Genomic DNA, 11,368 nt, shown 5'->3' with positions numbered 1-11,368 from the left:
AAATAGCAATATGCAAAACAGCTACCCAAAATTTAAAATGATGTTCCTTGCATTAAGCTGAAATAATTTTTCTGGTGGGAAAAAGGCACATTGGGATGGGACAGGAAGAAAAAGTTGGGTATACATTGGAACTGCTTCCCGTTTTAGTGGTTTGGACACAAAAGTGGTTCTACTTGTCTGTTCTTTCCTTTTTTCTTTTTGAAAGCCTTTAATTTTAGAATTGTAACAAAAAAACCATCCAATTTTACTTAATAGTAGATTTGGCTTCTAATAACTTCAAAAACTAGGGAAAGATAGAAAAAGTGCTTTTGATTTTCTAAGCTGGACCGAGTTTCTGGAGCCCCAAACTTCCCGTACCCCTTTGGGCATCCTACTTGGTACTCGGGAAAATACCGACCTAGAGACAGACTTAACTGATTTCACCCTAACTCCCATAGTTGCTGTTAACTTTTTTGTGCATTGAAAAAGCTCTTTTGACTGGAGAGAAAAATGCTGTGAGAACAAGTATTGGTTGAGGTGGTGGCAAAGGAGTATCTTTGATCAGAAAGCAAACCTCAACTGCGGGTAAAGGCGAGACTAGCCTTTTCATTTATGGGATTTCTACAATTATGTTATAAGTTCCTGAGAAAGGCCGATTCTGCCAAAAATAACTCTGCTTTGCCAGAGGATGCCAGAAATTCAACAATTTTTAGTTCAGTGACTCCAGCACCTGTTAATTTGCAAGGGTGCATGTATTCAATCCTTCCTCAAAGGCAGATATGATCATCTAACCAGTGATTCTTAACCCTTCTGGATTATGGATGCCTTTGAGAACTTGAAGAATTCCATATCCCAGAAAAATGCACACATGCACATTATGAGTTGAACTTTTCTCCCATTGCAAACAACAGAAGCTAACTCTGACTAATTTAAGCAAACGGGGGATTTAATGGAAGAAAATTGAGTGGGAGAGGAAATGGAGCTGCTTTGGGCACTAGATAGCAGGAACTAGTTCCTAGTGGGCAGAATTTCTTTGTGTGCTGTCAGTGAAATGAATCTGACAAAGCTATGTTTTCCTGTGGCTGTTAGACCATCAAGATTTCCCCAGAGGAACTCTGGCTCAGCTTAAATCCCCAGCCCCTCCATGGCTAAGGGGGTAAGACTTTTGGCTGACATGCCACCAAGATAGAATAAGATATGGAGAGGAGCCAGCCCCTAAAGGAGAAATCAGGGTCCTGGCATTACCAGGAGAGGAGGAAATGATGCTGGGCAGGCAAAAACAATAAATGCCCAATAAACACACTTGCTCACTCAGAATTCTGCATATTAGGTAAGCGGGGGAATCAGTAACCCCAGTTCTAAAAACTGGGGTCAAAAAGCCACTGATTAGCTACAGCCTGTTACCAATGTTTAAATGCTCTATACAACAACCCCTATTTCCTGAGACTATGCTTGTTATTAGAAAATCTGGAGTTAAAGAGAAATTGGGGAACCTGATAGAAAAAAAAAATGAGGATGAAGATACCAAAAAGTGACAGGAAGCTAATAAAGAAGCTAGGGACAGTAAAACCATGGTTTTCCCATGCCTGACCCTAGATGAATGAATCTCTGTGGACAGATGTATCTACTCTTATCCATGTCAGAGGCTCTGATACCAGTTATCTGCTGGACATGCATGGGGCCCACTGGCATTCCAGTCCTAAAGAAGATGATTAAGACAGACCCACTGTATGCAGAATAATCCCCCAGAGTGCGTGATGCCACAGAACCATGCTCCTAGTCTTGACTTCTGATTTCCCTTGTGTGAGTGCAGCACCCAGAGAACCCCATGATGGTCAGGGAGAGTCTCTTCCCCATCTCAGCAAGATGTCACATGGATCTAGATCTGAAGTGGCCTGGGAGGTATGCTCCAAGGACCAATGAACACACTGTGTTCAATAACTGTGCTGTGAAATGAATCTGACCAAGTCATGTTTTCCTCTGGCTGTTAGACCACCAAGATGTCCCCAGAGGAACTCTGTTTGACTCAACTTAGACCCCCAGCCCCTCCTTGGCTAAGGAGGTAAGGCTTGTTGGCTGACATGCTACCAAGATAGACTTCTGATTTCCCTGGTGTGAGTGCAACGTCCAGAGACACCCATGATGGTGGGTTTCCCTCTACTACTAATTGAAGCACATGGCTAGGGAGAGAAATGAGCTTTCATTGGAGGACTTACCCATTTCGCACCTTTACAAGTCAGTTCCTCAACAGGTGATGCAGATACCTTGAGAGGCCCACTGTGATTTTCCCCTTGCCTGCTTCTCCAGATGTATCTCAAGTGCCTCTCACTCTCACTCACTCATATTCAGCCACAATGCCTCCTTTAAAACTCCTTGTCCTACTAGAAACCTCAGGGTTTTATCACATATTGTTTTCTTTGTCTGATGTGCCCTTCCCCAACTCTAGCTAACACCAACTTATTTTTCTTATTTCTGGAAGGATGGAGGCTCCATCTGTCTCATTTACTTTTGTAACCTGAGTCCCAGGCCCATGTTAGGTAATCATTATATGTATGTTGAATGAATGTTGTTCAGCATTGTACAGAAGGAGAGGCGCTCTCAAGGATAAATAGTAGAAAAGAAGTGAGTTAAGTTAGTAAATTTAGAGACTGATGAGCATGCTGATGTGTGTAGAGGTGGGAACAGATATAAAACATAAGACACTGACAGAATTGTAGAATAGTCCATTCTTTCAACCCAGGAATGAAGGCAAAAGAGCCAAGAAAGTACATGGAATACAGCCAAAGATAGTTAAGGTTTTAGATAAAGCTGAAACCTCATATATCACTTTTGGTTGCCTTGGCAACAGAACCTTCATCTCATAATGATATTATAATATGATGAAGCAAATACAAATAAATTAACACTTTATCAAAAATGGAGCCACAAATGGTCTAGTTAACTTCACCTTTGAGGATAATGTAAGGTGAAATCTTAGAAGGGGCTCTATGCTGCAAAGAATGCACCCTAGGACTTGAGTTATGTATAAAAGGGTTATACCAGGCCGTGGAATTTGACAAACCAAATCTAAAATGCATATGTGGAAACACGTAAGACCATGATCAACTAAGATGGTTTTGAATAGTAGAATAAGTTATGGGACTTGCCCTATATTTCAGTCATCTTTTAACATCATTATACTGTGGAACAAACAACCACAAAGCCCCAGTAGCATAGCACAATAAGCATCTATTTTGGCTTTTCTTTTACCTTTTTTTTAGATGGAATCTCGCTTCTGTTGCCAGGCTGGAGTACAGTGACGCGATCTTGGCTCATTGCAACCTCCACCTCCCGGGTTCAAGCGACTCTTCTGCCTCAGCCTCCCAAGTAGCTGGGACTACAGGCACACACCACTATGCTCAGCTAATTTTTCTATTGTTAGTAGAGATGGGGTTTCACCACATTTGCCAGGATCGTCTCAATCTCTTGACCTCATGATCTGCCCACATCAGCCTCCCAAAGTGTTGGGATTACGAGCATGAGCCACTGTGCCTGGCCATGAGTATAAGGTTGGCATTGCAGTTATGGTGTTCTCAGTCAAGTGTGTCTATTTTGACTCCGGTCACTCACATGAGCAGCTGGTGGGTTGGGTGGGCACTGGCCGGTCTAGGATGGTCTTAGCATGGATTGGCTCCACCCTGCTTCATGTGTTCTTTCAGCACACTTCAGCATACTAACCTGGGCTTATTCTCGTAGTGGAGGCAGAGTTCCAAAAGAGGTGGGAACATGTAGGGCCTTGAGGTCTATGTCTGGAACAGGGATACTGTCATTTCCATCATATCCTTTGTAGCAAATTCAGTCCCAATTCAAAGGATGGAGAAAGAGACTCAACTTCTTCATAGTGTGAGCTGTAAAGTTATACTGCTAAGGGCATAGATCCAAGGAGGCCATTAATTTTATCTGTCAATGCAATTAACCAACCATACCAGAAATCAACTTATTATAAAGCTATAGTAACTAATTCAGTATGATACTGGTGTAGAAATAGATAAGCAGAATAAGGATATGGTATTATGACCCAAAAGAGACTCGTATGATAATAAAATATCATAATGACAAAGATAGTGTTGCAAAGTCTCTGTGGGGAAAATGGTAGACTATTTAACAAATGGTTCTATAACAAGAGGCTCTCCATATTGGAGGGGTCGTGGGGGAAATGGTTCCTTCCCTCATATCATGCACAAACATTAATCTCGAGTTTATAAGATATAAATGTAAAAGGCCAAACTTTAAAACTTTTAGAAAACAATATACTAGAGTATCTCTACAGCCTGAGTGTGGGGAAAGATTTCTTAAACAAGATACAAAAGGTATAAATTATAATTAAAACACAGATAAATTGAATTAAATTATAATTTAAACCTTTTTTTTTTTTAAGACAGAGTCTCGCTCTGTCGCCCAGGCTGGAGTACAGTGGCGCGATCTAGGCTCACTGCAAGCTCCGCCTCCCAGGTTCACGCCATTCTCCTGCCTCAGCCTCCCGAGTAGCTGGGACTACAGGCGACCGCCACCACGCCCGGCTAATTTTTTGTATTTTTAGTAGAGATGGGGTTTCACCATGTTAGCCAGGATGGTCTCGATCTCCTGACCTCGTGATCCGCCCTCCTCGGCCTCCCAAAGTCCTGGGATTACAGGCATGAGCCACTGTGCCCAGCCAATTTAAACATTTTATGCAAAAAAACTCCAAAAAGTGAAAAGAAAGCTCCAGTCTTCAGGAAGATATTTATAAAGCAAGTAATTGAGAAAAGGTAGTATTGAGAACTAACAAAGAACTTTCAAAAGTTAATGAGAAAAAGATAAGTTAATAGAAAAAATAAAAATAAATGTGCAAAGGAAGAGGAAATACAGAGAAGAGGAAATCTAAATGGCCAATAAGCATATAATATAATGATCAATCTCATTAGTTAGTTATTGGGCAAATGAAAATTAAAATCATAATAGGCCCAGCATGATGGCTCAGGCCTGTAATCCCAGCATGTTAGGAGGCCGAGGCAGATGGATCACCTGAGGTCAGGAGTTCCAGACGAGCCTAGCCAACATGATGAAACCCCCGTCACTACTAAAAATACAAAATTAGCCAGGCATGGTGGTGGGCACCTGTAATCCCAGCTACTCTGGAGGCTGAGGCAGGAGAATCACTTGAACCCAGGAGGCAGAGGCTGCAGTCAGGCAAGATTGCACCACTGCACTCCAGCCTGGGTAACACAGTGAGACCCCACCTCAAATAATAATAATAATAATAATAAAGTATAATTTCACATCTTTTAATTTGCCAAGGATTATGCAGGTTGGCAATATCAAGAGTTAAGGTAGAGCCACTGGACCTCTCATACACAGTGGGTAGGAATTGAAATTAGCACAACTACTTTGGAGAACAATTTGGTAATATCTAGGAAAGTTGAATATGCACATATCCTATAACCCAGCAATTCCAAGTCTATATCTTAGAGAAAGTGTCACATATTTTTCTGAATTCATGCATGAGAATATATATTGCAGTGTTATTTGTAATAGAAAAATGGTAAACATCCTAAATGTCTATACATAAGTATAAATAATACTGGCATAGTCATACAGGGGACTATTACACTACAGTAAAAACGAATTAACTTGAGCTAATATAGCCACACATGAAAAATGCTCACAAGTATAACGTTGGATAAAAAGCAAGTTACAGAAGGTATATGCAATATTGTAACAGTTTAAGACCCTATTAAACCACACTATATTGCTTAAGAATATACACATGTATAACAAAAGCATAAGGATATACATAGAATGATAAAGTAAAAATTCAGGATAATACTGCAAATCACCTCTAGGGAGGAGGTCGGGTTATAAAGAAGAGAAGGTAATAGGGAAAGGTCCGCAGGAGGCCTCAACTGTATCCATAATGTTATATTTCTTAAGCTGGGTGATGTGATGTAAGTGCTTTTCTGATATTAGTCTCCATATGCTATTTGTATGTCTGACGGTTAATTTTTTAAAATAAGTGAATATTTAAGAGTCTTGCTTTGAAAAAGAAAGAAACAATGGGGCTGAAAGAAGAACCTAAATAATGTTAGAATGTTAACACCTATCTATAGACATCTCTGGGTCTCCTTAACCTCTCTAATCCACAAAACTTGTTTGGAAACATTAAAGATAAATAGGAGTAAAAGAATGGTTAGGTAAGTTTGAGGAATGCTGGGTAAAACAAAGCTAAATATTCGCTCTTTTCTGCAATACTTGTCAGAGTCTTTGAAATGCGAATGTCACTGTGAATCTCTGAGTGGGAGAGAGAGTCAGCAGTGTTTTCCCCCTTTAAGTCCGGAACCATTTTTTTCATGTGGCATCTCAGGGCAAGGGTTTTCCATGAAATACATTTTGGAAAATGTGTCCCCAGACGTTTCATTTTCCTGTCACCAGCCTCTATCCCCACGTCTTATCCTGCCCACAAATTTCACTTCCTTATCAAGCCTCATGTCTTTGTCATTTTGTTTCCATCTTTCCACAAGCATACCTTTCCCAGGCTTTTGTGTTTCATGAAGGCAACATGGTGTCGTGAAAAGAGCACTTAGCTAGAAATCTGTGAGCAATTCTGGCCTCAGTGCTTCTTAACTGGGGCACCCAGGGCAGGTTATATAATTTCTCTGTGCCTTGGTTTCTGTCTGCAAAAGGGAGAGAAGAATCAAATCATTTATCCCATAGGAGAGTTGTGAGTATTGAGTTCCTACCTATATAGTGCTTGATACTTTTTATGAACTTATGAAGTGTTGACTAGATTTATATAATAGGGAGAAAGTAATAGTTTACCTACCCCAAGAGTCTGCTTTTGGAGACTCCATTAATTTCCCAGGGCTGCCACAACAAACTGAGTGGCTTAAGCAACAGGAATGTATTTTTCTCACAGTTCTGGAGGCTGGAAGTCCAAGATCAGGGTTGGTTCCCTCTGAGGGCCGTGAGGGAGAATCTGTTCCCGGCCTGTTCCCCGGCTCCAGGAGGCTTGTTGGCAGGCTTTGGTGTTCCTTGACTTCTCCTGCACCACCAGATCTCTGCCTTCATCTCCACACGGCGCTCTCCCTGCATGTCTGTCTCCAAATTTCCCTTTTCAAATAAGAACACCAGCTCTATTGGATTTGGGGCCCACCTTACTCCAGTGTGACCTCATCTTCACTAAATATGGCTGCAACAACTCTATTTCTAAATAAGGCCACACACATTCTGAGGTGCTAGGGGTTAGGACTTCAACATTTGAACTTTCAGGGGACACAATTCAGCCCATAACAAAGACCAATTGAAATCACATCTATGAAAGTGCTGTTAGATTCTTGTAAAGAGTTACAGAATGTAAGATTCTGCTTTTGTTACAAATGACCACATCTTAAAGCATCTAGTAACACTTCATTGTAGCATACAGCCAGAGCTTGCCTTTGTGCACCTGAGACAGCTTTTTGGAACAATATTGAGCAGAGTTTGTCCTGGGACTCTTTAAAGTGTGTGCTCTCTGTTTGGTTCTAAATCCATTGTCAGTAATTGATTGCTTTACCTCAACTAAGAGAGAAAAGTCCATCTTGTTAAGAATTACTTGATACATGGGGTTTGCATATAAAAGGAGCTACTGCAGTATGCAGAGAGATTAAATAATTTCTTGGAGGCAAGAGCTCCATGAAATTTCTCAAATTAGCTGGGCCATTCCATAGGGAAACTAAATGGTGAATCTAGCTTTCCTCAGGTGCAGGCTTGTGTTATGCCCGCTGGCCCCACGCTTTCTTCAGGGGGCAGTTTTGCAACATTGTTTCCCTAGAGAATAATTCAGAATGACATTAGGCCACCTTGAACCTAGGAAGATTGTTCATATCAAAATGACTTTTCGATACAGTTAAGCTGAAGCAGTATATAACACAGAGGTAAAAAGCATGAATTCTGTCGTCCAGCTTCCTGGGTTTACATCCTAATTCTACCCATGGAATCTTAGGTAAGAGACCTCAGCAACCGTCACCCAATAACCATACTCACCTGATGTGGCTGCTATGAAGACTGAATGAGATAATCCATGAAACAGAGCAGTGTCTGACGCACAGGCTGCATTCAACAAATGGTGGTTATTATTACTCTCAGTGTAATGACAGGCCCTCAGAAAAATCACTTTGAGATAACCTCTTCCTTTTAAATTGTGAAAAATAAAAAGTTATCCCAACCAACACAATCACTTCCAATTTTAAATATTCTAGTTCCTGTGGATACCTGGAGTATGAATATAATGTTGTACTGTGCCATTTGAATGCTGGCAGTTTTTATGTTCCCAAGCAGTTGTTCTTAACAGCGGTATCAAATTCAATTGAGTGAATATACTATATTAGGTCATTCCTGCATTGCTATAAAGAAATACCTGAGACTGGGTAACTTATAAGAAAAGAGATTTAGTTGGCTCATGTTTCTGCAGGCTGTACAGAAAGCATGTTGGCATCTGCTTCTGGGGAGGCCTGAGGAAGCTTCCAATCGGGGCAGAAGGCAGAGGGAGAACAGACACATCACATGGCAAGAACAGAGCAAGAGACAGAGAGAGCGGCAGGGAGGTGCTACGCACTATTAAACGACCAAATCTTGCGAGAACTCAAAGTGAGAGCTCACTTATCACCAAGGGGATGGCCCAAGCCATTCGTGAGGGATCCACCCCATGATCCAAACACTTCCCACCAGGCCCAACCTCCAACACTGGGGATTACAATTCAACATGAGATTTGGGCAAGGACATACATTCAAACCATATCATACACCACCTTTTACCTAACAGTCCTCCTATGGTTTGATATCTGGACTTTTGGGGTTTGTTACTCATTAATATCACTTTGGGAAAGCCAGTGAGCTTTTTCCCCATTAAGACTAATAGACCAGGGCAGTCTCCCTCAAACTTCTGCCTAAGTGTCTTTGCTTCAGTTTAGCCCTCCTCCACTGTTATTTTGACCTAAATTACCTTCCTCATAATCTATTTCCCCATATCTCTTTTCCCCAAAGTCTAGATACAAAGCCACATCTCCATTGTTTCTTATTCTCCCTTTGCAGATTCCAGGCTCCCCATTCTGTTCCTTGCTGTGTGTGTTACTGTAGATCTATTTGTTACTCCCCACAACCCATCCCACCATAGAGCTCACAAGCCCTTTCTAGGGACATCAAACTGGGTATACCACAAGAATAGCGCCATTTGGCATCCCATATGCTCCCCTTCCTACACTGGGTATGTTTGTAGAGTCTAAAAGAGAAACAAAGCATCTCTTTCCTTTTTTTTTGCCCACCAAACTCCTGCTCATCTTTTATCACTAGGCTCAAATGTACCAACCTCTGTGAAACACTTTCATTTCCCCAGTCAGGGCTCACCGCTCAGTCACACTAGTCCCAGGGCACTTGCTACATATTTTAGTATCCTCAACAATGGACAAAGATTACACATTGAACATGCTCAAAAATGTGTTTGCAGATAAGTCAGTTATGGAGAGAGCTGTATATAAGAAGTTGGAAACTGCTTCAGTTGCCTGTTTTGACAGGATTTAATGAGATTATAGCAAAGGTTTGGGAGTCAGACACTTTGATTTGAATGTTAACTCTACAATGTGCTAGTTAGGAAACCTTGGGAAACATAAGCCAACCTTGCTGAGTCTCAGCCTTCTCATCTGCAAAATGGGGTCATCTCTGTCACTGACTTCCTCAGAGGGCTGATGTGGACCAGATGGGATGATAAATGCAAAGTACGCAAGTGCATGGTTTAAAGTGGTAGTGATTAAGGCTAGCAAAGAATTCGAGACCAGGCTGAGCAACATAGTAAGAACTTGTCTCTACAAAAAATGTTAAAAAAAAAAAAATTAATCAAGTGTGGTGGTGCATGCCTATAGTCCTAGCTACTTGGGAGGCTGAGGCAGGAGGATCGGTTGAGCCTGGGAGATTGAGGCTCCAGTGAGCTACGATCACACCGCCGTACTCCAGCCTGGGTGACAGAGAGAGGCACCATGTCTCGGGGAAAAAAAAAAAAAAGATCAGCAATAAAGATCCTGAAAAGTCAAAATTGGCCAAAAGTATTATCTCCTGTTGAATTTTGTCAATAAACCCCAGGTTCCTACCTCTTAAAATATAAATGGGGGCAGTACCATTAGCTTACCAGGAACTAGAAGCCCATGATTTCAAGGAGTTCCCTGTGTGAGTATTGATGGGTATATTCTGCTTCTGCTTTAGTCTCTCGATATTTTTTGCCTGCTCTTTTCAAGGGTGTTCTATTTGCCAAAACGCACTGCTAAAAGTATGCCTCACCCTGTCCTCCTCCAACTCTCAGTCGTCTCCAGGCCTTTCCCACAGCTGCTCTGTGACCTGAGACTCATTCTGTGGTTGCCTTTTCTTTGAGCTGAGAATTGTTTCTAGCCATCCCGCTAAGAAGTGTGAATTAAATGTGTGATCTAGAAGGGTTGATGCATCAAGTCATGAATAACTATAGCTCATTGATTATAACTAATAACTAATCTAATAAAAGATGATTGACCCCAAAGGGTTGCCAAGTGGCATCGTTATGAACAGAAGAGGAGGAAACAGAGAGAGGGGAGAAAATACAGATCCAGATGGGATTCCCAGAATGAAGCCCCAAGCAGCCAGAGGGTGGTATACTGTGTGCATCTCTTGGGAAAGCAAGGGAGTATACAAAATGGGGGAAAATGGAAGACAGGGGAAGAGTGGTAGCCCACATCAAGCTTTACCAGAGGCCAACCTTTCTGTCTGCAGTGACACTCGTTTGCAAAGTTGGTGAATGGGCTACAGTCTCTGAATATATAAATGAGGGAAGGCAAAGCCACCAGGGTCCAGCCGAGCTCGCAGGCCTGGTTAGTACTAGGGGACCAGTGCTGGCTAGTACCAGGTATGCTTACTAGAGGCTGTCAAACCATCCACGGGCAAGTAAATATGTACTCACTGGCCTCAGAAAGACTCTTTAAAAACTTAAAGCTCTGCCTTTGATTTAGGTCAATAAGATATAAGAGATAATTAAAATGTAAAAGGTTGCTAAGGAATAAAACTAAAGCAATGCCAAAGAGCCTAATCTAAATGCAGACAAAAAATAAACTCACAGCTCTGTTTGCTTGGCCCAGATGCCTGGAGCGTCTTGAAAGAAGGCACATTTCTGCACCTGAATAACGTTAATCTTGGGTTTAGAAAGATGTAGAATGAATATGCAGACTGCTCAAAATCACTTCTGATTATACTTAGATATTCTAGGAAATCACTCAAATATTTATTTAAAAATTGCATTGTGGAAGACATGGTACTAGAAAATAATGATGATAACCACAACTAACTTTATTATGATACCCTACAGACAACTCAAAGTTTTTCA

Source organism: Chlorocebus sabaeus, chromosome 11 (genome assembly GCF_047675955.1).
Source record: "Chlorocebus sabaeus isolate Y175 chromosome 11, mChlSab1.0.hap1, whole genome shotgun sequence".
Lineage (NCBI taxonomy): Eukaryota > Metazoa > Chordata > Mammalia > Primates > Cercopithecidae > Chlorocebus > Chlorocebus sabaeus.
Note: the sequence above shows the minus strand (reverse complement) of the source record.